This window comes from Cinclus cinclus, chromosome Z (assembly GCF_963662255.1).
Source record: "Cinclus cinclus chromosome Z, bCinCin1.1, whole genome shotgun sequence".
Taxonomy (NCBI): domain Eukaryota; kingdom Metazoa; phylum Chordata; class Aves; order Passeriformes; family Cinclidae; genus Cinclus; species Cinclus cinclus.
This window is the reverse complement of record NC_085084.1, coordinates 71,862,701-71,890,493: the sequence shown is the minus strand read 5'-3', so window position 1 is coordinate 71,890,493 and position 27,793 is coordinate 71,862,701. Positions and strand designations below refer to the sequence as shown.

Sequence of the window (27,793 nt, the reverse complement as noted above, 5' to 3'; positions counted from 1 at the left end):
TCAATGAGATGCATTAAATGTTCTGCTCAGTGTAACCTGCACTAATCTAGAAATCAAAGTAAATCCAGTCTTGTTTAAAACAAGGCACAGCTACTGATATTAGGAAGAGATGGATTTTGCAAACCTGCCCTTTGTCCATTGAAGTCCATTTTATTTTTGTAGGGTTTTATGCCAGATTATGTTCCTGTGTAAACATGATCAATTGATTAGAGCAGTAGGTTGAAAATGGTATTAAGACTAATTAAACTATTTTTTTTTTGTCTTCTGATCTGCAGACATGGGCAACCTGAAGTTGCAGAAAATGTAGTAGCAAACTTTGACCCCAGCACTGCCACTAGGCACATACTGGTTTAAACTACTTCTTAAAACTGCTTTAGTCAAGAAAAGCAGCACAATTCTCACAGCAGAAAACTAAGGTGAACAACCTGTCAAGAGGTAGCTTTTAGCTACTGGTAATGAAAAACACAGATAAGTGTGTGTGTGTGTGTGTGTGTGTGTGTGTGTTTGTATGTGTGTGTAAACACTACAGTTGGACTACCTGAACACTGCAAGTAGGATAGGTCAGAAAACTATTTTTTCCTCAATAAAGTCTTTGTGCACATATTTGAGCCTAAAAGTAAGTGTTCCTATGTGGACAGTAATGAGAAAACTGCTCAGTGCTCTGAGAATTTCCATGTTTTGTAATCCAAACAAAGAAGCCCTACAGCATAATACAAAAAGGAAATAAGGCTTAACTTGGCTGACACAAAATGAAGCAATTCCTCCTGAAAAAAAATACAGCAAATATTTTGTGTTTCTACATGTATAAATAATTTGAACAGGTCAATTAAAAATTTATTTCCATCATGCACTCATCTACATTTCCTTTTACCTTAATCTGCCCTGTTGTCCCAGACAGGGACAACAGTTTAATTGTTTAATTGTGTAACTGAGAGAAATTCAAAATCCTTATACTTAGCAGAGTAAATTAGGGTATGATCTTCTCCACTGTCATGCCCAAAATCACTATGTTCCTGGTAATGAAAGAATCCTGTATAAACATGCTTTTGGCAACCATGTTTCCTTCCAAATCTATTTTTTTTTTTTGTGCATGGGGGCATTCCCCTCCTACATTTTCACTGGAAAGTGCTCATGCAGGTTCTCTGTATCACCAAACTTCAGCCTCCATGAAGAGAGGATGCAAGTTACATTTAAGAATACAAACGCAATGATGCCTGCAATCTTTGGAAGGTGGCACAGTGCACATCATCTATCTCTGTTATGGTAGGTCTGTACCACAGAAACTTCACTGTCTATGACCTGGAGAAGCAAAGAGGGGAAATGGCTCATCCGAAGTCATTCAGGGAGCAAAAGATGATATTCCTCTTGTGTGCAAACATACTTTCTCACCAGCTTACTGAGTGTCTAAAATTTTCTTAAAATATTGCCCACAGTTTTCCCACTATTTCAACAACCCAGCATATCATTGATCCAAGAAGTTAAGGATGAAGGCTCATGGATCAGCATGATGGAGGTAGCAAACAAGGGGTTAATACAGTGTGCACATACTATAGACTGTCCAGTCAAGAAGAGAAAGTGGACATAGCCTTTCAACAATTGGAAGAAACATTATAATTGTATATTTTCATAGAGGAATTTTGAGACATTTGCTGGCAGAGCAGAACAGCAGAGTATAGGCAATCTGGAGAGCATCTGAGATTTTTTTTTTCTGCAGGTACTCCTTGAAGTAGTGAAGTTGGTGGATGTTGTATGAAATAAGGAAGAAATGGATAGGGACATAAAGGCTGATGACAGCCTTAAACTGAGTCACTGTGAGAAGAAATAAGAATTTTAAACACTCAGGAAAGCAATGAAGGCAAAAAGCAGAATAAAGATCCTGGATTTCAGAACAACTCTCTTGGCTTGTTCAGGAAATTGGTAAATGGTAGCCTGGAAGAACTCAATTACCTTAAATGCCAAGAGACTCAGGAGAAAGGGCTGAATCTGAAAAGCAACATCTCTCAAGCATATGAACAGAGTTCGAAGAAACAAAGAGGTAAGGCAGGAGGCAAGTTTGGCTGAAGGGGTAACTTCTGAGTGGCATCAAACTTAAAAAGCCACTACAGAAGGTTTTAGCAAGGACAGATTGCCAGGGAGGAACAGAGGATGGGGACACAGAGGGAGCTGGGAAGGGCATAGCTGGGAAGGGAAACCTGCAAGGAATGAGATAGACAACAGATAGCTTCTGCTGATGTATCAGCAGCAAAAGAAAGCACAGATAAAGCTGGTCCACTACAGAACAGGGCAGGAGACCTCCTGAAGGATGCAATGCCATCCAGACGCCCCTGGACAAGCCCAAGAAGTGTGTCCATGGGAATCTGATGAGGTTTAACAAGGCCAAGTGCTGGTGCTGCACCTGGGTCAGATCAACCCCTGGTATCAGCACAGGCTGGGCATGAACAGACCCAGAGCAGCCCTGCCCAGAAGGACTTGGGGATGCTGTGGGTGAGAGGCTGCACATGCCCCAGCCATGGCACTCACAGCCCAGAGAGCCAAACGTGTCCTGGGCTGCATCCAGAGCCCCGTGGGCAGCAGGGCAGGGAGGGGATTCTGCCCCTCTGCTCTGCTCTGCTGAGACCCACCTGGAGCACTGCATCCAGAGCTGGGGTCCAGCACAGGAGGGACAGGGACTTGTTGGAGCCAGTCCAGAGCAGTACCTTTGATCATGAAGATGATGAAAGGGCTAGAGCACTTCTCTGAGGACAGGCTGAGAAAGCTGGAGCTGTTAAGCCTGGAAGAGAAGAAATTGCTGAATATCAGCTTTCCAGTACCTAAACGGGTCTTATTTAGAAGAGGGAGATGTGGGATGAAGAAGAATATTCTTAAACTAAAAGAGGAGAAATTTACATTGTCAAGAAGAGGGCAGTATTACTCAGAGGGTGGTGAGGCATTGGATCAGGTTGCCCAAGGAAGTTGTGCATACCCTATCCCTGAAAGTGTTCAAGGCCAAGTGCTGAATAGCATTTGTAATCTGGTCCAGTGAAACATGCACCTGACATGGTTGGGTTGGAAAAAAAAGATCTTTAAGATCCTTTCCAACTCACACTACTCATGTATTCCATAGAAATTATCAAGAGACAGTTAAAAGGTCTGCACCAGCCATGGCTCAAAGAACAGAAGTGGCCAGTTTCAACCACCAAGACACTACATTTTTATAAACTAGACATTAAACAATAAATTGTGCAGTATCACTTAAATTGCTAGAAAACACCTGCTACTACTTTCACTAGGGAGAACTGTCTAATGTTTTCTTTACTGGATTCCTGTAACAGGGAAATTGGGAATTTTTAACCCACTACAGCTATGGACACATTTATGGCTTCCCTGGAAGGCTAACTCCCCCTATTTAAAAAGTAATTGGGCTTGGTGCTGAAAGAAGTCCCTAAGGGAGAATGCATTTTAGTTCAGAATTGTTTCTTCAGCCTCTTGGAGATTTACACAGAGGCATGGCAAATTTACTATTTTTGGCAGCTAAGCTTAAACACAAAGCTTGTTCACAAAGCCAACAAGTGTAGCTGAACTTTGCTGTGCCTTCCCTTGCTTTCCTGTCAGCTCTGGCCATCCCTTGGCAAGTACAGCCTTGTAAACAGCACCAAGAATTGAACAGCATATGACCAATATGCTCCCAACAGCAGCAATCAGACTCTAAAGATCCACAAGTATCAGAACAAAACCAAAAACAAATAGAAGCAGCAGTTCACAGGTTTTAGCATGTTTTGCTCTTATTCTCTTCTTCCATGGATCTCTTGTGTCTGTGCTAGGAGTTATCCAATAGCTGTTGGAAGTGGAATGCTTTATGAGTGATTTGGATGTCATTAAAAGCTTTACCCATTGTCTTTCTGTATTTAGGAGATATCATCCCTTTGTGACTATTGCTGAAATGTCACATGCAGTGCCACATAAGTTTTTTTAAAGACATCCTTATCAATGAAGGGTCTATAGCAGGTAACATGTTTCTTGGATGATGCAGAGAACAGCTAGGACAAAATCCATTGCCTCTGGTACACAGAAGTTCAATGCAGATGTTCTTGCAATCTCATTTAGTCTGTTCTCCCTGTCTTTTTTGACCTTAAAAATCATTGCCAGCTGGTTGCACTGTCACTTCAAGGAACAGCAAAGCCTAGTCGTGAACACTAGAGTTAATGGCCCTCAATATTGTATTTTCCCTTCTTTTTGAGATGGCTGAGTACTGTTCACTTCATCAAAGCCACACCACATCTCAGGAAGTCAAAAGGTGCTGCCAAGAGCAATGTAATTCAGACTTGACAATCCAGTTCCCTTTAGCATGCAAACTTTTTGACTAAGTATCAGCTTTGTTCCCTTTAGCATGCAAACTTTTTGATTAGTATCAGCTTTGTCTAATAAAAACACTACACAGGAAAACAAAAGCAAACCTGGGAGAAACAGAGAGATTATAGATTCCTCAGTGTCCAAGTGTTCCCACAGGTAACTGCCTCGCCTTCCAGTTTTATTTCCAGCGTTCATCACCAGCTGTATGTCCCTGACCCCAACTGAAGGTCACAGGGCTTAGTCACATATTCACACTTAGGAGTCCACAATCTAAAGGCATGGGAAGACAGATACACTCTACCTCAGGTAAAGCAAAAATCCAGATACTGAACAAATCCTGAGAACAGGAATACCTGCATGACATTAAAAACAGACATACACGTACATGTATACAACATATATATATACATGCTGATATACTCTAAGAAATTGCACTCTTTTTGTATCCCATTCTGCCTTGAAGACATTGGTTACAATATGTGAAACAACAAGGAAAGGAAATGATTGCACTCTTCTTACCCCATAGCTTCTCAGAAGTTACAGCCCCCCACCTCTCCTCTTACACCTTCTCTCCACCACCAGGTGAGTTCTGGACCAACCACTGGAATTCCACATAAAGGTAACTTGGACCCTGGTCCTATGCCTAGGAATACAGCACTGGGAGTCTGGACTGTGCTGCTTTATTGAGACTGTCCTGCAGACAAAAGGGACACTGAAAAAACAGGCAGGAATGCAGTAACCACCATGGCTTGCTTACTAGGGTAAGTAGAAGTACTTTGTATTGTATTTTGCCAAACTCTGCCTGGGTTTCTAATGTAGCTTCTGCCATGGGTGGAACTCAGGACTTCCCAGCCAAAACAAGAAATCTGATGTGGATTGAGGAGCCCATCAATCCACATCAAATGTCCAAGCACAACTACAACAGACTCACCAGCTACTGGACCAATCTAGGACACAGCCCAGAACTGCACATACAAAACATTCAAAATCCAGGACAAAGCATCTGCTTCTTGTTCAGTTTAACACAGAACAGAGAATTTATTTCCAGATATTTGCAGGACAGCTGAGTTTGGAAGAGACCTCTGGTGATCATCTGGTCCCATCCTCCCTTTTCCTGAGTGAAACAAAAAAAAAATTATGCAGAGTTGACAATAGATCATTGGAGACTTCTCCAGAACACCTCACTAAAGCAGCTTCTTAGCCAGGAAGAAAGCAGAACTGGTAGGCCATCAGTCTGAAAATAGCATTACATATCTAATGACCAACTTTCAAACTTTGAATTACTCTGTTTTGTTCTCCCTTTAAAACAAAAAAATTGCATAACAAGAAAGGATTTTAAGCAATTACTTGCTCTTGTTCCCCTTACATGTCCTTATCACCTGTGAAATACTCGAGAATCATTTTGGTTTGTACTTTTGAACATGGCTATAATTGCTTCCACGGGGAGCCTTCTACTGTTGATATTGCCAGTACTCCATGACCATGACAAACCTCCTCTGCACTCAGGCAAAGATGTGGCCACTCAGGCCATTTGAAGCTGTTAAGAAACAACTTATGGAATATGGCAGTGCCTGCACTGAGAAGTGGTTCTGGTCACTGGATTGAGCCCAGATCAGTGCATTGCCTAGTACAACTTCCTTCCTATAAAGAACTCCTGAAAAATAAAAGAGTTTGGGAGGTGGGGAGGGATTGGCTTGGTATTAAGGCCCTGGGTAGCTAGCAATTATCACAGTATGACAGGCAAGCCTGGCTACAAATATGATTAGGTTTTTCATTATTCAATTCATACTAATATGTTTGGTGTATAGAAAAGTACCCACATGCAATTTCTCAAAGTTGCCTCCGGCCAACAGAAAGAAGACCAGCTCCTGTTCCTTTTAGAACAGTCAATTCCACTTTTCAAATTCTCAATACAGTGTAGAAAAGTAAAGAAACAGAAAAAATCAAGCTGTAATTATATTTCTAGCTCTTCAAACAGCGTGACCACATTCACAACCACGGCCATCACAAGCTCAGTTTTGCTCTTTAACAGAAATTTAGCACATGCTGCCCTCCTGAGAGTCTTCCCTCTTACTTAGTAACTTCTTTACTGTCCTGTAATTGTTTGTGTAGGATGAGGTGAAGTAACTTTTTCTGAGATGCTGCCAAGCATAGATAGCCTCCCACTTCTTCCCAGGCAAACCACCTCCTGAGAGACTTCCTTGGAGGCTTCTTGCAGCCAGCACTTAAGAAGGCAGCATGGTGCAGCAGTATGCATGGCAGGGGCTTTCAAAGAGCCCTAGATTATGCATTTTATAAACTCAGCTTTAAGTGAATAACTAGTTAATCAAATGTAGGCACTAAACAAGGCAGATTATACAGAGGCAAATGTAAGATTAACACTGCTGGAGCCTAGAAAAGGGGCAGCAAGGCCAGGACACAGCACAGGGTGGAGCAGGCTCCTTCTCCTGATTGCCCAGCACAGCAGAGCCCTCGCCCAGCACTGCAGGAGCAGCAGGGCAGCAGCACTGCTCTCCATGCCCAGAGACATTCCCCTCTGCTCACCCAGAGTGAGTCAGGCCACCACAAATCCTGCAAAGTCAAAGGCAAGCAGAAGTGTGGGGAACATTTTTGCACTACAGATGTAAAAGTGGAAAGGATCATAGGAGGACTGAGAGATTCAGCTGGTGGCTTTTTTCAATTTTTTTTTTTTTAAATGTGGTCTAAACCCCTCATCTGTACATGGAAGAAAAGGTGAAGGAAGAAGGCAGTGATACTGTTTGTGTTTATAGCACATTAAAAAAAAACAAAAACAAAAAACAAACCCTGCTGAACATTTGTGCACTGCACTGAAAATTTTAAAAGGTGCAAAAGGCCTAAAACTTAAAAAATCTGCCCAACAACAAGCCACTAGATAAGTTATTTTTATTTGTTCAGTCAAGCAAAACTCTAAATATGATTTCACAGTGTTTTGTGAGCAGACACATAGCACAAATTGTCTAATAGAAGGCTCCCTTTATCTATCAGTCTAAAACCCATCAGGATTCATAGAAGAATTTCAACCCAAACTTATAAAAATTAGTAAATCAGCTCCTAATTTTTGGCAGAGCAAGAGTGAAATAAAACTAACAGTTTTCAAAAATAATCTTTACATCAGGATTGACCAACCACTTAAAACATATGGTTTAAGATCATCAGAATTTTAACTTCAGCAGCAGACTGGACACACACCACAGTTTGCATGGTGCAGGTCAAGTGCTGTAGTATGCAGACTGCCATGGTCTTCTTGTTGCAAACATATATGTGTTTGCATAAGCAAAGATCATTTTAGAATATTCCAGATCAGTATAGAATATTCTAGATCACATAAATCAGCATCACATATAACCTTGTATTTTATGCCCAACTATAATTTGAAGATAAATTAACTACCTAGTAGCTTGGAAATAAAATTCATTGGGACAGAGCTGTAGCTACTGCTTATTACCCAAACTCCAGAAATGAAAATTCTTTCAAGTCTTTGCTTTTCTGTCAACTGTGCAAAAAAATCTAGTATTACATCTTTTCACTCTGCAAGCCCACTGCTGTGTGTTCAGATGCATGAGAGATCTCTATCAGATCTCATGTTTTAGTTAAACACTAGTCTCAGAAGTACTGTAATAGCTATTTTTTTGTCTTAATTTAGAGACTAGCAGACAAGAATGTGAAGGAAGGAAAAAGGGAGGAAAAAATAGCAAGAGATATATCTGATTCTAAGCATAAAATTAAGGAACAGTGCCAGGAATAGTTGGGGCGTATTTTGTTCCAGCACCAGCTCAGTCTGTCTGAGTATGCCATCAGCATCCGAGTCATATCTCCTGGGGCAATCAGAAGCACTAGAATTGTGAACCAATAGCTTTGGGACTAGTGAGAGGCTGTAATGATCCCAGGCAGCTCTGCTGAGCCTGTGAAATGGCATCTGCCAAGAGTGAACACCTTCCCACCATAATTCTGGTTCATAATCCAAATGGTATCATTGACAGAAAAGCCTTGAAGGACAGCATGCACCTGAGAAGGTTCCTAAAAAAGACAGTGCTCATATTTCTTCCTCTTCGTGCACACAGGGAACACAGGTAATTCAATGTTCACACTCTAAAATAGCATCAAATCAGACAACTTCTGCTTCTTGAGCTTTTATTTGATTTACTTTCATGAAAAACATTCTTTAATACTCTTAAACATAAGAAATTTCCCTTAAAATAATTGCCTCTGATTACACTGGTATCTCTCTTACCATCTATTGTATCTTTTTGGCAATACAGAAGGTTTTTGGATACTTGATTGTGCCTTACCTTCACCTCTTGCCTGTGCCTTGTTACTTAATTTTTTTCCCCCTGACATACACAGTACAACCTTTCCCTGATTACTGCATTGACACATCTACTAGCCTCAGTAGAGCTCTTATTTCATCAATAATTTTAAAAACCCAACAAAATGAAAAAGGTGCAGTGTTTTATACTAAATCTGAGCATCCCTTCTAAACAGTTCTAGTGATCTTGTAGCTGACAGAAACTACTTGCACAGCATATGTAGTTTCTGCATCTTTACCCATAATTTTAAGGCCAAGAAAAGGACAACCAAGCAGTGTGTCTGGATAAAATAAAACTGCATTGCAAAGCCAGTTGGGAAGAATGATCCCTTAAATCAGGTTTCCCGTAGATTTTAAGATCCCTACAAGACAACCACTGCCATGTGAGATGGATTGCCACAAGAAATTTAAAAGGCAAGATTTTTCAATTCTATGAAGATTTGTGCTGCAAGAACACCTGCAATGCAGAGAAAAAGGTTTCTTCCTGCACTGCATTGAGTGCACTGGCAGTCAGTGTATCAGAACTCTAGAATGGGACAGCCTAAAGACATATGGATAAAGTTTTGTATTCCCACACAAAAAATCAAGGCTAGCTTTTTTTCTTTTTTTTGGACACTGAGTTTGAAAAACTGAGTCAAATCAGCTGCCTGGGGGGGAAAGCTGCAAAATATTGTACCCTGGGATGGGAGAAATATTGTACCCTTTTCTGAGTCAGTTTGCAAAGGCTTTCACAAGGAAACACTCTTAAAATGTCACTTTTAAAAGCTGTGCATATAGACTTAGCTGACTGACTACACCAGGCCTGAGAGATAACAAAAGGGTGTAAAATACTGCAAAGTAAGAGGAGTAAGAGGGAAGCATGCCAGGTGTCTAATATTTTGACTGCTGCCCTTGCTATACATCCTTCCTTATTATTTGGTTGCCTAAAACATTCACATTAGATATTTTTCTACTTTTGAGCACTGCTTGGCAGATTTGACAAAGATACAAACAAAATAACTCCCTAAGCCAATTTGGTGAATGCAACACTCGCCCTCTGAGACCAGGTGCTTTAAAAGAAGTCTCTCATCCAAGGCCTCCTCAACTATAAGCAAAGACATTGTAATATTCAACTTCATGTGCCCTAGAGGAAAATACTGAAGCAATTTCCCAGGACCCTGAGATACAAATGGAAAACACTATGTCCTTTCTGCCAAAGCATTTTTTTTTCTGCCAAACTCCAGAAAGGCATCCCTAAGCCATTGAAGCTTGAACTTTAGGAATTCACCAGCTACACATGCTCAAATGGAGCACCACTCCAGCCCAGGGGCTCCCATGCAGTCCGTTCACTTTGCTGCAACTCAAGAGAATGGGCAAAGGAATGGGCAGGTGGAGCAGTATCACCACAAGGAAGCACACGGGCTCAATCAGCTGGCCATAAATATAACACCTCTGCCAAGTCTCCATCCCGTGGTGGCTGTCACTGCCCTTCTCAAGCCCAGAGATCTGCAAATAACAGCTTCTGCTTTGTTATGTACACCACTGCTTTACAACATGACTGCCTCAGAAAGTAACTACAGACAAAAAACATTCCTAGGAGACCCCACTGTCTCCTCCACATAAGCATTTGTCTTTTACATCCAACTGCATAATAAGGAAAAGAGTCTCATTCAAAGATTTTTGTATGTCCAAGCTGTGGCGTTCCTAAGATGTCTTGAGCCACCAGGCAATGACACAATCTGAGTTTGCTGGCACCCAGGGTCCAGGGCAGGTATCAGAGCATGTCCTCCTCAGGCAGTGTTGCCTTCATCCCTTTCAACCCTGTCTTGCACCAGGCTTTGCTGCTCAGATTCTCACAGAAGTGCACCAGTCATGTTTTGTCATGGTAGACCATCCTTTCTAACATGTATAGAGCACAAAAATGTGACTTGCTACACATTGAATAGAGAAAAGCAACTACAACACCTGTAAAACAGAGGATAAACGCCAGAAAAATAGCCTACTGTTGTGAGGTTGCACCAAAACTGGAAGACAATGAGCCAAGAGGATTTATAAAGGGAAGCAGCAGAGAGAGGCAGCCAGTTGGAAAAGAAGAACCCAGAGAACAACTTTAAATAAAACTATTTATTTGGTCATTGCTAAATGGAAATATAAGCAAAGGTGAGCTGTGTTTCTAGCCATGAAAATATATCAGAAAGAACAGAAAACATAGCAAAACACCAGAGGTATCAATCTCAATCAGCAGACAGGAAATGGGACACACCTGGATGCTATTTCAGCCTGTAGATGAAATAAAAACCGAACAAACAACCGAAACAAACCACCACACTGAGACACAAGAAAGAATTACAAGTGCCACTGTTGGAGGAGTCTTAGCTAGGATTGCAAAATGTATTTATCACATGGTCTATATCCTCACCAGCCCAGTAACATAAAGACACTTTTAATTTCATTTTGCAAACTGAATGAAGGCAAGTAAAGACACACAGAATAGAGAGTACTCAAACTGTCAATACCTATCTTCTATGCATCTCTTCTACCGTCACTAAAGAGGCAATTTAAGGTCTGCATGATCAGTCAACCCAGACTCCTGTCAAACACCTTGTAACACCTAGCAATCCAATTTCAATCAGTTCTTCCTGCATTATTTGCTGCTAACATTATCCCTTCCTGATTCAACACAGCAATCAAATAAGCCACTACACAATACAGAGGGCTACAAGAAATGAATGAAACCAGTTATAAAACAGTATTGATGCTATTTCATCTCCTAAGTTTCCAGCCTACAGTCCACACCAGATCCCCAGTTGGCATTTATCAGTATAGCTCTAATGATCCATTAGGCCAATTTAGACTGCTGCAGATCTGGCTGTTAGTGTTAGACTTTAGCATTAAGAAGTCAATGAAAAAGCACAGGTGGTACTATTGATTAACTGAAAAAATAGACAGAAGATCTGCCCTTTTTCCAGACTCAGGATACAACAAATTTACACTGGATATGATTATATCTTAGATATATATATCTTGTATCTTCAAAAGCAATTATTAGTTTAGCTATTTCATACTAACACTAAAGCAAATACCATCATTTCATAGCATTTTCCTCACACACAATTGCATACTATCATCATACTCTAATTTCAGCTGTTTTCAAAGGTTCTAAAGCTAACTTTAATTCAGAAATTAATTTAATTAACTTAAAAACTTAAAATTAGTAATTGCACTGTAAGGGTATTTCAAATCATCTGAAAGTAGAAATTTTTCAATCTTGCACATGCTCACAAAAGAAGCCACGTCTTCTCTGGACATAATGGCAATGACTGCAGCCCACCTAAACTGGCAGTGTTTTGGCTTCAGTGTGACACATAGCTTAGAAGTCAAAATAGTGTTATCTGCAGTAATTCCACAACTGGTGATACTGGTAAAGCTAAGAGTGTTAGTAAAAGTGACATTTACAGTGCAGTGATGATGCCAGCACATATTCTTTCATGCTTCTTTTGAATTCTCAAACAAGCTATATGTCACCCTTCTCTTCTGGATAGAGATTGCCTTCATTATTCGGTCAGAATATCACAGATCAAACTGCCTTAACATCCTCTTCCTCTCTACTTTTTAGCTGTATGTCATCCTGAGTATTTTCAAGGTACTTGCATGGACTTGCTAATTTCTGATCCAGTTGTGTAAGGATGTGAGTGGTCTGCATGGAAGGAGACCCCTTTCTTTAACTTATTAAGTAATTCTTCAATAAAATGACACTGGCAGACAGCATCTCTGTTCAACAGTTGCATCACATAGCCAAACACAATGCTGTTCCACAATGCTGCTAGTGCTGCTTTTCAAGGAGACTGTTGAAGTTGCACCATGATCAGTGGCTTTTTCCTCTCTACCTTTCCTCCAGTTATAGACCAATATATTAATTCAGCAATTTGAAAAGTTTTGAGTAACTGAGATATTTTGAAATACAAAGTCCTGTTTACGCATTTCAGGATCAGCTCTACTGAGTAAAATAACAATACAGCAAGCCACTTGCAGTTACCTTAAAGAAGACCAACTGGCAAGAGACCCAGATCTTCATACGTAACTCTGTTTAAAAAGTTTTCCCACAACTTCAACATCTCTGTTGGATACAGAACTGTCCTGCTGGGACATCACTGTCGGAAGGAAGATGTGGAAGCTGTGGGACATGTGAAACCAAAATTGCCAGGACCTCTCATCCTTCCAACCCACAGCTGTGATCCAGAGGGAGGTGTGAAAGACAATTTCAGGACATAGATTTGGTGGATATTTGGCTCAATAGTGATTTCTGTAATAATGAGCTAATAGTACACTCTCTCCAATTAAATGTATCCTAATAGTAACTAGGTATTGCTGGATTTTTAGCTGTGGCTGTGTTTGGTATAAATAGACATTCTCATTAATGCCAATCAGGACAATAAGAATATCCACACTGCCCACAACAGTGCAGCTGCACTGCCACCCTTCACCCTGCAAACCTGCACAACACAGGCAGCCAGCACCCCTCAGCAGTGCTGCCAGGTCCAAAACCAATCCAGCCAAAAGCAACCACCACAGCAGCTGCAGAGCCCTTACTCTGCCCTTGCAGGCATATGGTACTCCAGATGGTATTGCAAGGACATTGTCCATCCCTTCTGCCCTGGAAGCACTGTGAGCTATCAGACAGATCCCACATACAAGAGAGGAGGCCTTTTCGCAGGAGTTTAGATGTGTGTTGTGCTCATGACAGTAAACCACTCACCCTAGCATATGGTTAAAATGTTTAGTGTTTTAAAAAGGAAGCACAAAAATAATCACATGGCAAATTGCTTCTCACCTATGAAAACACCTAGTCTGTAAATCTTCTGTTATTAACAATATTACTGATATATAAACAAAAAATAAATACCACTTATCAGAGTGCATGTTTTTAAATCTAAATATATTCATCAAAATTAAAATTTGTAGGAAGCTCCAAAATCTTTCCTGCAACTGGCAATGAGCCATTTTTTACATTAGGATACTGACATACTTTAATTATCTCTAATTCACAAATTATAATCACTAGAAAAATTGTGACACATTTGTTATGAAGCAGCTGTGCATCTTTACCAACATGCAGTCACCCTATTCTTACAAAATTCATTTTTTTTTGTATATATGGGCTTTTCTTTCTCTGATACACTGTCTTTTTCTCTGAGTTTTCCAGCTTTTACTCTTCTAATTCTCTCCCTGATTTTGCTAGTGGGGAAATGAGTGAGCAGCAGTGTGGTATTAGTGGCTGCCTGGGATTAAATCAGTGCAAACAAAGTGATCTTTTCCCATCATGAATTATGACATACCTGTCTTAAGTATTCTGGTTTTCTGAAAGTCATGTACAAACTATTAGCTACAAGCATTAAAATCTCAAATCATTGGAAAAAATCAAGAAAATAGAAAAAAATCACTCCCTTGCTATATGGACTAGTACTTTTCTCAAATACATTTCATGAGGACACATAAACTAATCATCAGTTCTTTTAAAAAAAACTCTTGAGAGTATCATTCTATTTTTCTGTTCCCAAGGACCTTTGAGACCCTTACTTGTGGTATTTGTTCTATTTCTGTGACTCAGTGACCTCTAGGCTCTTCCAAATGAGATGGTTTTAAGCCTGGTGGAATTTTACTACAGCATGCAGTAATACTGCTATTGAGGAAACACAACTTTAAAACTGAAATTAAAGATTTCAACCCTTTATAATTGTGGTATAGCTGTTGGTGTTACTGAAGTTCAGGTCTCATACGGTTCTTCAACATCCACAGTTGATTTCCAAGCATTGTTCCAGGAAGTTTTATTTGAGCTTAGTTTTCAAGTGCAGAGTTTCTTTATTCACTGGATTTGCTAGGTGAAATGCAATCTTCCTGAAGCACTAATAACAGAAAACAAACAAGGTTCAAGCCAAAGGAATAATCAGCACATAATCTTGAGAAGAAAGGCTTTCAAATTGCAAACTCTATTGTCTGAGAAGAGACTGGCAATGCAATGCCTTCTGTATTTGCTGAAGTGCACTTGAAGCAGAGGTACTTCTTGCTCCATGCACTTAGCTACCCAGAAAAGCAGAAGATACATTCCACCTTTTGCCTTATTTCATCTTACATGCCTATTTGTGACAAGGTACAAATCCACATTAAACACTAACTGTTTCCTTCTTTCACAAGTCAGGATCCCTTGAAGAACTCCAGAAACAAGACAGTTCAATTATTTACATACAAGAAGCCAGATTTCATGGCACTGACTGATTTTCTCCAGCCAAGCAGGAGAAGAAAGGCACAAAAGGGCACTATGCTCTGGATAGTTAATGACATATGACAAGCCAAGTGTGAATGTAAGTGCTAGACATGGGTTTGTGTATGATGCCACACATCAACAGCCCATAAGGAGAGATAGGAAGCAATCTGTGCTGAAATTCATCCCTGCTGCATGCTCCTTTTAGTGGCTGCACACAGGCACATCACCCAAAAGGCTCCCCCATCCTGTGCAGCAAGAGCAGCTGCAATGGGAGGCAGGATCTGGCCCTCAATGTAGGAGGAAAATGAACAGTGAGCACAACAGCAGTTCCCACCCTCATGGCACCATTTAACAGTTTTGCTGGTATGTGACCTTTTGTTTGCCATCAAATCATCTCCCTAGCATTCAGATCATATGTTTGTCTATTCATCAAATCCCCTGAACATTCAAACCACATACACAAAGGCTGTTTAGATCCTTCCTGCCTCTACTGTGGCAGCTCAATAAGTAAGACAGGGAGCTCCCAGCTGGGTATCAGCAGCAGAGAAACACTGCACAGCCAGAGGGGAAAGAGATGTTTGTAGAGAACACTTACATAGGGAGAAAATTAGAGTCTGGAAACTCACCAGAAAGTCATCCTTTTTCTTCTGAGTGTCATAAAAAAAAGATGCTCAAAATAATTACTACACTAGCAATGTTTAAATGTTAATTTGTACAGTACTCTGTGGAGCATATAGTTCTGATTGACATTTTTGCTAGAAAAGGAACCTTACTTAGCAATCTCTGTTTGCTGAATTAAAGTATTAATAGAGGCAGTTTGATAAAAATTATGTCACCCTGTTTGAAACCCAGCAAAAGGAAAGATATGCTTTTATGACTTTGCCCCTGCAATTGTGTGTGACATTTAGACCTAGAGACTTCCAGGATGAATTTGAATCCTCACCATTAAAAATTAGAAATTGGGAAATCACTGTAAACTTACAGCACTAAAACTGCCCCCAGCTGAAGAAATTCTGTGTGCAGGAGCAGCAATTCATTGTGTATTTAATTTCATCACACAGAAGCACATTGACTTAGCTGGCTCATTATTATCACACCAACTATCTCATCAAGTTGAAACCACTTAAAAATGAAGCCTCTTGTCTAAACTGGTACTGGTTATCTAAATTCCTTCTGAGGTGAAAGAGAAAGACCTCTGGTGTCTATTTACCTTGTTCACATATGTGTGACTACTGTATGTTAGGATACTTCATTAGTGGAAGTGATTCTTTTTCTCCCTCTTCAATTGAGTTAAAAACAGCTCACTTTAGCCAGCTAAAATTAGGTGAGATGTATCCAAGCATACGTATGTCATCGCAGGCAATGAATGAGTCTTTAAGGGGAGGGAAATCTTATCCCTTAGTTACTAATGGGCAAATTAGGATCCTGAGAGGCTCCAAGTTGTACTTTCAAAGAATTTAAAGTCCACCTACACTGAATGTAGAAGTTTAAAGTCTAAAACTGTAACTCTGAAAACCCCTCTGTGGCAGACAGGTAATGAATAGAAAGTCTTACCTCTTTTCTGTCTCACTGAGGTCCAATTATAGAGTTACACCTGTACAGGGCAGCTTGAAGAAGCCCTCAATAAGGAACATGTCTGCTTTGTTTTAGGTAGGAATTGGATAAACTTCTACACAGACATAATACAGGGATGCTCTTGTTATTTCTGGGCAGGGCTTATGCAGGGCCAAGGTCTTTTCTGCTTTTCTCAGTGCCATACTAGCAAGGACCCAGCATGGGAGGCTGGGGGGAGACACAGCTGGTGACTCCAGCTGACCAAAGGGATGTTCCAGACCATGTGACATCATGCTCAGGATATATGGTGAGGGGAAGAAGAAAGTGCAGGGGGGATATTTGGAGTGATGGCATTTGTCTTCCCAAGTAACCATTCCATGTGATAGAGCCCTGCTTTCCTGGAGCTGTCTGAACACCTGACTGTCCATGGGAAGTGGTGGAGGAGTTTATTGCGTTGCTTTGTTTGTATATATGGGCTTTTCTTTCTCTGATACACTGTCTTTTTCTCTGAGTTTTCCAGCTTTTACTCTTCTAATTCTCTCCCTGATTTTGCTAGTGGGGCAATGAGTGAGCAGCAGTGTGGTATTAGTGGCTGCCTAGGATTAAACCATGACAGATTGGAATAAGACTCCCAGACTAAAACAGTGTTTCTCCACCACAGTAATGCACAGAAGCATAAAAGATAAAAGATGATAGTATTTTGTGGGAAGTGCTGACTGAGGTTCAAGAGAAGCCATTACTAAAGGGACACAGGCAAGAACCAACTCTCCATGGCTACCAGGACTCACCAGACAGGCAGAGGCAATCTGGGCTCGGAAACCAGGTGTGAGCACCCTGTGTTTGGTGTTACAGGCAGGCAGGTGTGCACAAGGACAAAGGGAGGGAGAGCCTACAAGACCAGATTTGCTGCTACAGGTCCTGCAGAAACACTTGTAGGGAAACATACCCTTCTTCTGTGTGTTTGCTGTACATGAGCGGTGTTGGGACAAATGTACATGGCTCCACACAGCCCAGAGACAACCACCACAACCCCCAAGTGTTCTCTGTAAGCTATAAGAGAGACAGAAATCCTACTGGGAGGAAAAGCATACCAACCATAACACTTTCTGTCTGACAAACTAAAATTACACAAGCCAACTTGGTATTTCTCCAACCATGACATTAGAAAAGTGTCCAGACAGTCAGTTCTTGGTGTACTGAGGGAAAGCATTTTTTGGAACACAGTCAGCACAACCCAGGCTGAAATACACTCTATATCCAGAGAGTAACACTTTCAGGTTTCACAGACAGAGCTATTTAGACTACATATATTCTTAGACAGCACTAGTATTAGTGTCAGGTTGTATTTTTGTATATAGCTTGAAGTCTGCTGCTTCCATTTCAGGCCTGGAGAAAGATTTCTATATCTAAAACTTTATCCAATTTTTTCCAATTATAGCTGCTAGTCATCAAAAGTTATTACCTTTCCTACATGCCTGGTACCATCACAGCCATGAGGAAACTACTGCAATATGAGAAGATACTGAATTTGGTGTCTGAATGGAAATTGCCCAAAATGAAGAAAAATGAAGTCACATTACCACTTAGTTCTTGAATTTGCATACCATGCCCAGAAGACCTATATCCCTAAACCTCTAAGTATTACTCATTTTAAACTACTATATACAACTAAGTAGAGAACTTCAAACACTGAGAAATCATCTGTTTCATTCAGCCAACTCAACTCCACAGGAAATAACAGAAGCAAAAAAAGTGCTCCCTAACACTTAAACATTCATGGAATAAAACCAAGTACTACATAGAAAACCCTGTTACACTGCCAAAATAATCTGGTAACAGACAAAACAAGGGGAAAAAAAGGCTCATTAAGATGAAAATACCCACTACCAGCAACAAATTAACCTGGAAACCCTAGGAAATAACCATGTCAGAATCAACACCCTTGCACAAAAACTTCAGTCCTTAAAAGATTTTTTAATTGAAGAAGACTAATAAAAATCCAAACCTCTTAAGCCTTTTTTTTTTTTTTTCTCTTAACTGTAAGTTTTTCATTAAGCTAATCCCTGGTTAATCAACCTAACTGCCAGCTCTTAACAATACAGGTAACAACACACAGCAATCTGTGCAAGAAGTTTACATTTTCCCTCTGTCAAGTATATAACCTCTGAACTAAGACTGATCTGATATCAAAGGCTCCATATTTCAGATGGGAAAGAAACGACAGAAGATATGTGAACTGTCAGGGTACAGAGGTGGCACTTTTTGGGAGGCAGAGCCCCTCTCCCTCAGTCTTCTCCACCAGCCCTCCCTTCTCACATGCCCAAATTTTTGCTTTGATATACTGTTGACATCTGAGGGGACTCACAGCCTAACAGGCAGCTCATGGCCCAACAGAAAAGAAATACATCTATAAATAAAAAGCATTACACATTGGCAAATGTGCTGATATTTTGTCTATGTGCATCTTCCCACCTGCACAGCACTGGAAATTAACATTTTCTCAATTTGCTCGAAGAAACACACAGAAGGTCGGCTCAATCTTGTGATTTCTATGGATTATATTACCTGACTTGAATGCCAAACACAGTTTGATATTTCCAAATATAGACCTTGCATGTATTTTTCTGAGCTGTCTCAGCAAAGGGCTGGACAAAATTTGATTTTCTTTCTTCCCAAAACTGATTATGCTCAGTGGCATATCCACTCCTATACACTCCCTCCCTATCCCTCTCAATTCTCTCAGCCTTCAGCAAAGAAACAAGAGGAAATCATAACCAGTATCAGGTACATTTCAACTGAAGCCTGTGACAGCATTTTTCCATAAATCTATCAGCTATTTCCCAATAATTAAGTAATATTTATGCATTTGTAGCCAAACAGACAAAGGTTTGTATCACAAAGGATGCACAAAACAGACAGATAACTATACAGCTTCTTAATCTGGCTGCATTCCTCCTGCAAAAGGTGGATTTAGCTTTAAAGAAAACATAATGCAAAGATACGACGGTGAATTGAAAGGTCAATATGACCTTCACTTTGACAGGTTTTAGACATTAAAGGTTAATGCACACAGAAGATGCTAGCTCTGTCTCAAAGACCCTTTTCCAAGCACTCTTTTGTATACAGAAACAATGCTTCTATATAGAATCACAGAATCATTTACACTGGAAAAGACTATTAAGATTACCAAATCCAACAACATACATTGTTGTAACTCCAAGCCCACCAAAGAGAGGCTCGAGTACAAGCAAGACTTCAAATGATATTTTAACAGACTTTAGATAAATTAATGCAAGCCTGTCAGAGGACACCAACACTGACAGACACAGTTCAGACTGCAGGTATGCTACAGGACATTGTGTCCACACACTGTGCTCTTCTCCATCCTCTCTGCGAGGGACTGGCATCCCACAGCCACCTGCACCGTGATGCATCCAGGTGCCTCTCAACCCCTGCTTACTCCCTCCATGCCATAGAAATGGTTTCATTAATCATACATCATAACCTCATAACCTCATTTTTCTTGACTAGGGTTCATCTTCTTTTCATTACAGATGCAATAATTTGTTAAACAGGAGGATCTACCATTGCTAAAAGACTAAGTTGTAACATAAGAACCCAATTGGCATGAATTACATTTCAAAACCTGAGTGGAGCCGTATCATCTGTTGTTTAATGGGAGACTTTGCAGCTCTCTCTCACACTGAAGTTTCTGCATTTGCATTTGATACTACAGATACACTTTCCACCCTGTACCTCCTCCCCAGAAATATATGCCTCTAAAGGAAGTGAGAAGAGGGAAACAAGTCAAAGACAGGCAGAAATTCAATTCCACCAAAACTGGAAAATTTTGAATAGAATATTTTTATCTAAGTAGTATTTGTGAGCCATAACTCTGACAAGGACATTCTAAACTCAAACCCTCCACCCCTGCCCAGCCCCCCCCCCCCCCCCCCCCGTTCTAAAATAAAAGCAGTGCTATTTAATTACTCTGCCGATTTCTCCTCTGCCAAAGGCATAAGCAAATAAAATATTTTCACATAGAGCTGTGATTCCTTATGGCTTTGGCCAGGTTGACAAATAAAACTAGCATAAACCTCAAAACCTGGGAGGCAAACAGTTAGCTCATTAAAGTGCAGCACATTAACTTGCCATCAGCTCTACTGCATGCTGTGCTGTGAATAAATTAGATGTGAATTCAGGAGAATTCTGACTGTCTATATCTGACAAGCTTTATTATGTGCATACACCAGCAATCATCTCCCCAGTTTTGCAGGAAAAAAAAACAAAAAAAAACCAAAAAACATTAAGAAGGCAAGAGCGAATCAGTCCAAGTTTGTCTCTTCTGGCAGTGAAGGCTAATAAGCTAAACTTATAATGCCAGAGATGGCCTCACAAAAATGCTTTGATAGCAAATGCATAAATGGAAATGATCTTTTGGACAGCCACCAGTAAAGCAGATATTTTGGTGACCTACCATTAGCAGCTTCTCCTTGTGGCCAACCTACTGAGAATCTGTGGTTCATGCAAATGCAATCCAAGCTCTCTCAAACAGAAATGCAATCTGAGTACTGACTCTGATGGATTTTGGCTCAGTCAGGCACAGGGGAGGTCACTGAATAATATATTTTCCTGGGGCAGCAGGAAACATTTCCTTACCTTCTGAAGTTCTTTGTCCTTTTTTCTTGTAGTGTTACTTTATCTTGGAGCATGAAGAGGCTCCAGTATGTCAGCTGTGTTTCATCCATTTCAATGAGACAACACTTGACCATGAAAAGCTGTTTTTAGCATTTTTCCACTGTATTTTCTTAAGTTCTATCTCAATAATAAATATCAGGATTGTGACCATCTTCACATATTTCATAATACAAACACAATAAAAATTAATGCATTTTAATCAGACAAAACCATCAAACAATCAAAACACAAATGAGGACAGAACTGAGACAACAATCAGGTCTCCCAAGACACCACCAGAAGTGGGAGTATTCAAGACTAAAAGCCATTGATCCAACACAACGAAGGAATGTGCAACTACATAAATTTTGTACCTGTGCTTGTATTATTCTTCCAATGTGCTCAGTAATAGTGTACTAATATATGGTCTCTGTCATGAGGTTTTGAAGACCTTATGGCATTTTTAGCTCAATAGGGGCAGCATTATGTGGCAACCATCAAAAGGTAAGCAAAAGCAGAAGCTGGGGCACTGGCACAACTTGAAATAGTTGTAGAAAAGATGGTATGAAAAATTTTGAGGTCCTGGAGTATGTCCAGAGAAGGGCAACAAAGTGAAGGATGTGTAGCATAAGTCTTGTTAGAAGTGGCTGAGGTAGTGGAGTGGTTTAGCTTAGAGAAAAGGAGGCTCAGGGGAGACTTCATTATCTCTAAAACTCCCTGGAAAGGAGGGTGTAGCCAGGTGGGGTTAGTCTCTTCTTCCAAGTAACAAATTAAACAAAAAGGAGAAATGGCCTCAAATTGTGCCAGGGAGAATTTAGGTTAGGAAGAATTTTTTCTTGCTTCTTGAAGGGATTGCAAGCATTGGAATCAGCTACCCAGGGAAATAGTGGAGTCACCATCCCTGGAGGTATTTAAAGTAGGGGCAGACATGGCATTAAGGGACATGACTTAGTGGTAAATCTGGTATATTTAAGTTGACTTGATAATTGTACAGGTCTTTTCCAACTGAAATGATTCTATGGTTTTCCTCTATCACACAAAGAACCTTAGCCTTTGGCAAAATAAAATTCTGTAGCTCCATGCTCATTTAACTTGCAGATGCATTAAACCATAATGTCATCAAGTCTCTTGGATAGAAGTACACTGAATTTCTAGCAGTTGAGACTGATGGGGAATTAAAAATTAACCTTTTACTCATCAATATTTCAATGCCCTATTAGGTTCCATTCAGTAGAGAACGTCCTTAGCACATGTCCTTACAAAACAATCACAGCCAAGCTGGAGTGGATAACAAGCATTTAACTGAAGAAATTAGAAAGGCATAGAATTTGCCTAAAGACGCCAGAGCTTTTTCATTGTTAAAAGTTATATTGCTTCAGATGATACAAGTTAGTCTACAGATAAAATCTGTGCATTCCAAAAAAGGTTGCCTCTAATGTTGGTCAGAAGTCCTGAAGGAGCTCACCCTGCCCTGCTGACCACACAGAGACTGTGCTTCCCCAGGGGACGTTTCAGCTACTAAGGAGGCTTGGAGACAGCAAAATGTCATTTGATCTGTGGCCCTAAATACTACAGTTTCATCACAACAGCCAAAGCATCAACTCCAAGTCACTAACAGGGAACCTGTCCCTGACAGGGTTATTGAGCTGAAGTGTAATCTTGCAAACATGTAAATTCAAAGCATGGGGATGCTGTAAGTGCCTGGTATCGACCTGCAGCTGGAAAGTGGGTTGTATCTCTCACAAAAACAACTTCTGGGGAATTAAAGCCCCTCCACAGCAAAACACAATTCCCATATTTACCTTTTTTCTCCCTACCAGATTTCTCCAGCCAAATCAGACAAGTCACATACAAGTGTTGGGGATCAAAAAATAAACTGAGAAAAAGGAAATAACTGTAATGTACCTTTGAAATGAGAGCTGTCCAGACACTCTGATCTGGTGATTTAAATTAACTTCTCTGGCATTTACAAGTGCTAAAGAGGTCAAGGTATGAAATACCTAGTAAATATTTTGTTTTGACAAATATGCTGATTGTCTCTGGCAAACAGGGCAGGAATCACTATAATCTACCTGAGCAGACACAATTTATACATGTTCTCTGAGAGGTCCCACATGGGTTCTTGCTGTTCCACTGCATCTGCACTACCTGGTGTAGGGCAGCCATGTGTCCAACTGCCACACACAGAGAAAACAAAGAAATAGAGAACTGCAGAAAATGGTGGCAATGTTCACTCTGAAAAAGGACTGTTGAGCTTTTCAGTGTTTCCTAAAAAGACATAAAAACTTTCTAAACACTTTTTAACTTGTTCATCTGTCACTTGTTTTGTCCCATATTCTTAGTACACCTTGCAAAATAAAGTTTAATTTTGTCCTTTATGAACTTTCAACAGGGAGCTGTCACCTGAATGAAAAAAGCGCAGAAAAATATATGTGCACATACATATGCAAACACACCCATAAGTACTGGAGTCAACGCAATTATTAATACACACCCAAATTACTATACCTACTAACCAAGTGATTACTTTACATCATGTGAAGCCTTGCTCTTTATAAGTTAAAGGGGAACTCTGCTTTCCTGGGGAAGAAGTTTTCTTCTGTCTTCAAAAAGGCAGATTTCAAAACAATCAGGATTTGGCTCAGGAATAGTTTTTCAGTTCCTGAGATGTCCACTTACTCTCACTCAGCCCAAAAAAGCCCAGCAGCCAGTCCAACATCAAACGTAGCTTGTCATCCTGTTTGGTTTTAGAGTGGGTTTTTTTCTGTTTATTTGTTTGGTTTGTGGAGCTTTTGGGGTTTTTTGTTTTGTTGTTTATTGGGGTTTTTATAAAGAATTAAAAATTTTACTTAAATTACTACTGTGTAGAACTTAAGTTTGCTAAGCCACAGGCAGTGTATGCCCTGGACATCTTACAGTCTACAAGGAGAAGAGATGAACAGCAAAAAAAACGTGCAAAGGAAGAGAAAGAAAATTAATGGTGGAAGCCAAAAACAGAGAGAAATTTCAAATCCCTGTTCATGTTAATGTTGGTTTGGCTTCCTGTACCCTGCACAGGAAGAGTAACCCACCTGAGCTCTCCCACATGGAGGGATGGTCTAATGGGGACCTGACTCGAAATAACATCCTGCTCATCTCTGGCAAGTGTTTGCTTATGAAGATGCCCCTGCTTATTGCAGGGCGTTTGGATGAGATCAACTTTCAGGGTCCCTTCCAAATGAAACTATTCTGTGACTCTACAATTCTAAGCATCTGCACAAATTCAACAAGACTTAAAATAACATATAACTACTCCTTTCAGTACACAAGGCCTGTGCCCAAATCCAGTGCAGATTTTTGATCTTCAAGCCCTCAAATAGAATACACAAGTGAGAACACTCAAATTTGCACAGAGGGCATAGGGGCAGGTTGGGTCCTGTGAGTCCATTTTTAACAATGTGTATCAAAGAGCTAACTTCTGTAAATCAAGAAACCCCAGTGACTGAAGCATCTCTGTAGTAAAAGCGAGTCAGTTGTCTCGAAGCCCAGATATGACTGATACTAGTCATTTCACTCAGATTCAAGGAGATAAGTTAGCTACAAAGCTCATGTTCAGCTGGTTACAATATTTGATGAAGAGAACGTTAATCTTTCTGGCACTTTTAATAACCACCTCTCAAATCAGCAGCACAGCTGGTGTCTGACACAAGGGTAAGGACACCGAATATTGCCAGCTCCAATGTATCAATTAAGTAGTGAAGAACTCTGAGAAGAAAAGCTGTACTGTGTTTTGACCTCTTTACCCTGAAGAGATGCAGACAGAGGATAATTAATTGAGCAGATCACTATAGGTGAGAGCCTAACTCAACATCTCAAAAAAGCCATGAATGAATGAATTGCATATATACACACACGTGTAAATATATACAGATATATATGTATAGATGATAGAGATATAGACAAATATACACATACAAACATTTTTAAAAATCTTCCTACATACATATGTATTTATGTATACATGAATAACAAAAGTTGCAAGACTCCTTTGAATGTGAGCCTAAATAATACTTCTGCAACATGTACAGACACCTTCAAAAAGCTGGAATGGATCCTCGAAGCCATTTGTCACATCCTAATCCCAATCACTGTTATTTCCAGGAATTAAAGAACACATAGTGAAATCAGCAAGCCATCCAGACTTAGACAGACAGTATTCTGCCCTGCACTAGGGAAGAGGGAAGCACCCTGAACATGGTCACAGAATGGGGTCACTTTTAAAATGTCTTGAGAACATAAAAAGCTTCTTGTCCACAGGGGAGCCCACATGTCTTTACTTAAGGTTCAAATGGGTCATCTTAGGGCAACACGTACATGGACCTCAGCAGTGATCTGACTTCTTGAGAGCATTGTTTCATGAATTCCAGATGCATTTAGAAATTCAAATTTGAACTTTTACCAGCGTGAAAGCAAAATCATATATCCACGTTACCTGAGCCAGCCAGCCAAAATGCCAAAGAGCACTTGTTAAATACATCAAGTATCACAGCAAAATATTTGCATTCTGCTAATCTTCATTTGATACTAAGCATGTGGAAGCCTGAAAATACATATGGATATCTGTTTCTTCTGATGCCAGTGCTAGTCATAAACAAGGAATTAAAAATGTTTTCATTAGCTTTTCTCTTCTGCTGATCACCTACCAAAAATGTTTCCTGTCTTTATATGGCTTGTATGTTTGTATTCATTATGTTAAAGCTCAGCTGTTCACACTCCAAGCATAGGATTCACTATTCATATTATGTACCTTAGTCCATAGTTTGCTTTGAAACAGTGAACTTGGCCAGGACTAATAGCACTGTGTGAACTTTGCCTATTTATCAGTCAGATTTATCAATTTATTCTCCTATGAGTAGTGGTGAGTAAACTCCCACAAATTGTTTTCCCACCCATAATTGCTTTGTGCAAGACAGGTTATGCAGGCATTCAGGGAAGTTCACTTGGTCAGTGCATTCAAGAAGGACTTTTTTGTAATTTTAATTTACTATCTCCCAAATGTTTGTAAGCTACTGAACCATATGGTCACAGCCACGATGCAACCTATTCACATTCTGACTTTTCCTGTTTTGAGCACATGGGTATGCATCTAGAATTTAAGCTTCTATATCTTAAATATAAATATAAATACCTTGAGAACACAGTTCTACCTAGGCAATTCTGATATGAAAGTATTATACTTTAGACAGAAAAACTGAATACAAAGTATTGCTGAGAACAATTTCCTTATTGCTATACCTTGTTCTCCTTGTTCTAACACAATCTACCCCACTGTGTTCTATGTTTATAAATTCATTCTAAATAGTCCATATTTGACATCTTACTCTGCTATGGGGAATATAAACATACAATGAAAACCCCTTACAAAACATTACTTTTTCTTCCAAAAAAAGGATTAGAATATAAAATACCTAATTGCAATGTGACAAAATAAGAGTTTGATTATTAAAATATTGAAGATGAAAAATATCACAACTAACGTGAAAAGACAGAGTAAGGAAAACAAAAATTCTACAAGTCAATATGATGACACTATCTGTTATGCAAAGCAAATATTTAATAACTATGAAGGGAAGAAATAAACTAAGAAAAAAATCTATTTATAAGAAAGTGTTGAAGCCATGATTAAATGTCCTTGATTAACTGTGCCACAACTACTGTTCCTTGTTCAGTCAGGAGAGCAATATTGTCCCAGCCCACATATTCTCTATATAATGTCTAAGTGAATATTTTCAGATATCACTGCCTGCTTCTGGTTCCTAAAAACCGAAGTTCTGCTCCTAAATGCCAAAAATGATTCAGTGCTTCAGGGCATGTACAGGTGAAACAATCATTTAGTCATCCAGGTGATACTCTTCCTGAAGCAGACAGTAAAACTGGCATTGAGGTGAAATATCCTTTCATAACCTTGTCAGAAGTAGCCTCTGTCTCTTGAAGAATTTTTTAAAATTTTATTTATTTAATAAAAAGTAGTGAAAATGGTTTGATTTCCAACAGAGATCTCTGCAAAGTGGTGAGACTACCATACTTTGCAGGTCATGCAGGTAACAGAAAAAGGCTTACTTTTGTTAGACCTAAATTAACAAGACGTGTCAGTTTCATAAAGTATTTCCTATATTTTTAAGTCACTAAGAAATAACATTAACTTTTTATGTGTGTTCAACTATCACTCTACACTTACACATTCTATTGTTCAAGAGCGCCTGAAAGGTAGTCTTTTAGAGGAAAGTAATTTTACATAGTTGGTTTACAGAACAGAAAATCCCAAGGGGCTTTAACAGACAATATCTATAGATTCCGACCAAAATCATATTAGAACAGGCTGTTCAACAAACATAGTTGCAACAACTTCCTCCACAAGAAAAGTCACTTTAAAACGCTGGAGGCTGTAATATATTTTAATTCTTGAGTATTTCCAGCCCATCTTTGCTCTTTGCCGGGAGTTTCCATCTCACAGCTCCTGTTTCTGATCTAAATCCACACTCAGTAAAAACTGAAATACGTAACATAAGTAGTTAAAAACAAATCTGTATTCCAGACATCACGGAAAGGGAAGCTTTCAAAAAGAAATCCTAATATAAGTAGTTTCGGTAAAGTACAGCATTCTGTACAGGGGCATTCAGCATCCC

At 39.8% G+C, this 27,793-nt stretch overlaps 1 protein-coding gene across 1 annotated transcript in view; it reads right to left on the bottom strand.

Annotated features, from left to right (window-relative positions):
- PLCXD3 (phosphatidylinositol specific phospholipase C X domain containing 3) overlaps nucleotides 1-27,793 on the bottom strand; it is a 72,685-nt gene that overhangs the window by 27,552 nt on the left and 17,340 nt on the right. The gene's annotated exons all lie outside the window — the stretch shown is intronic.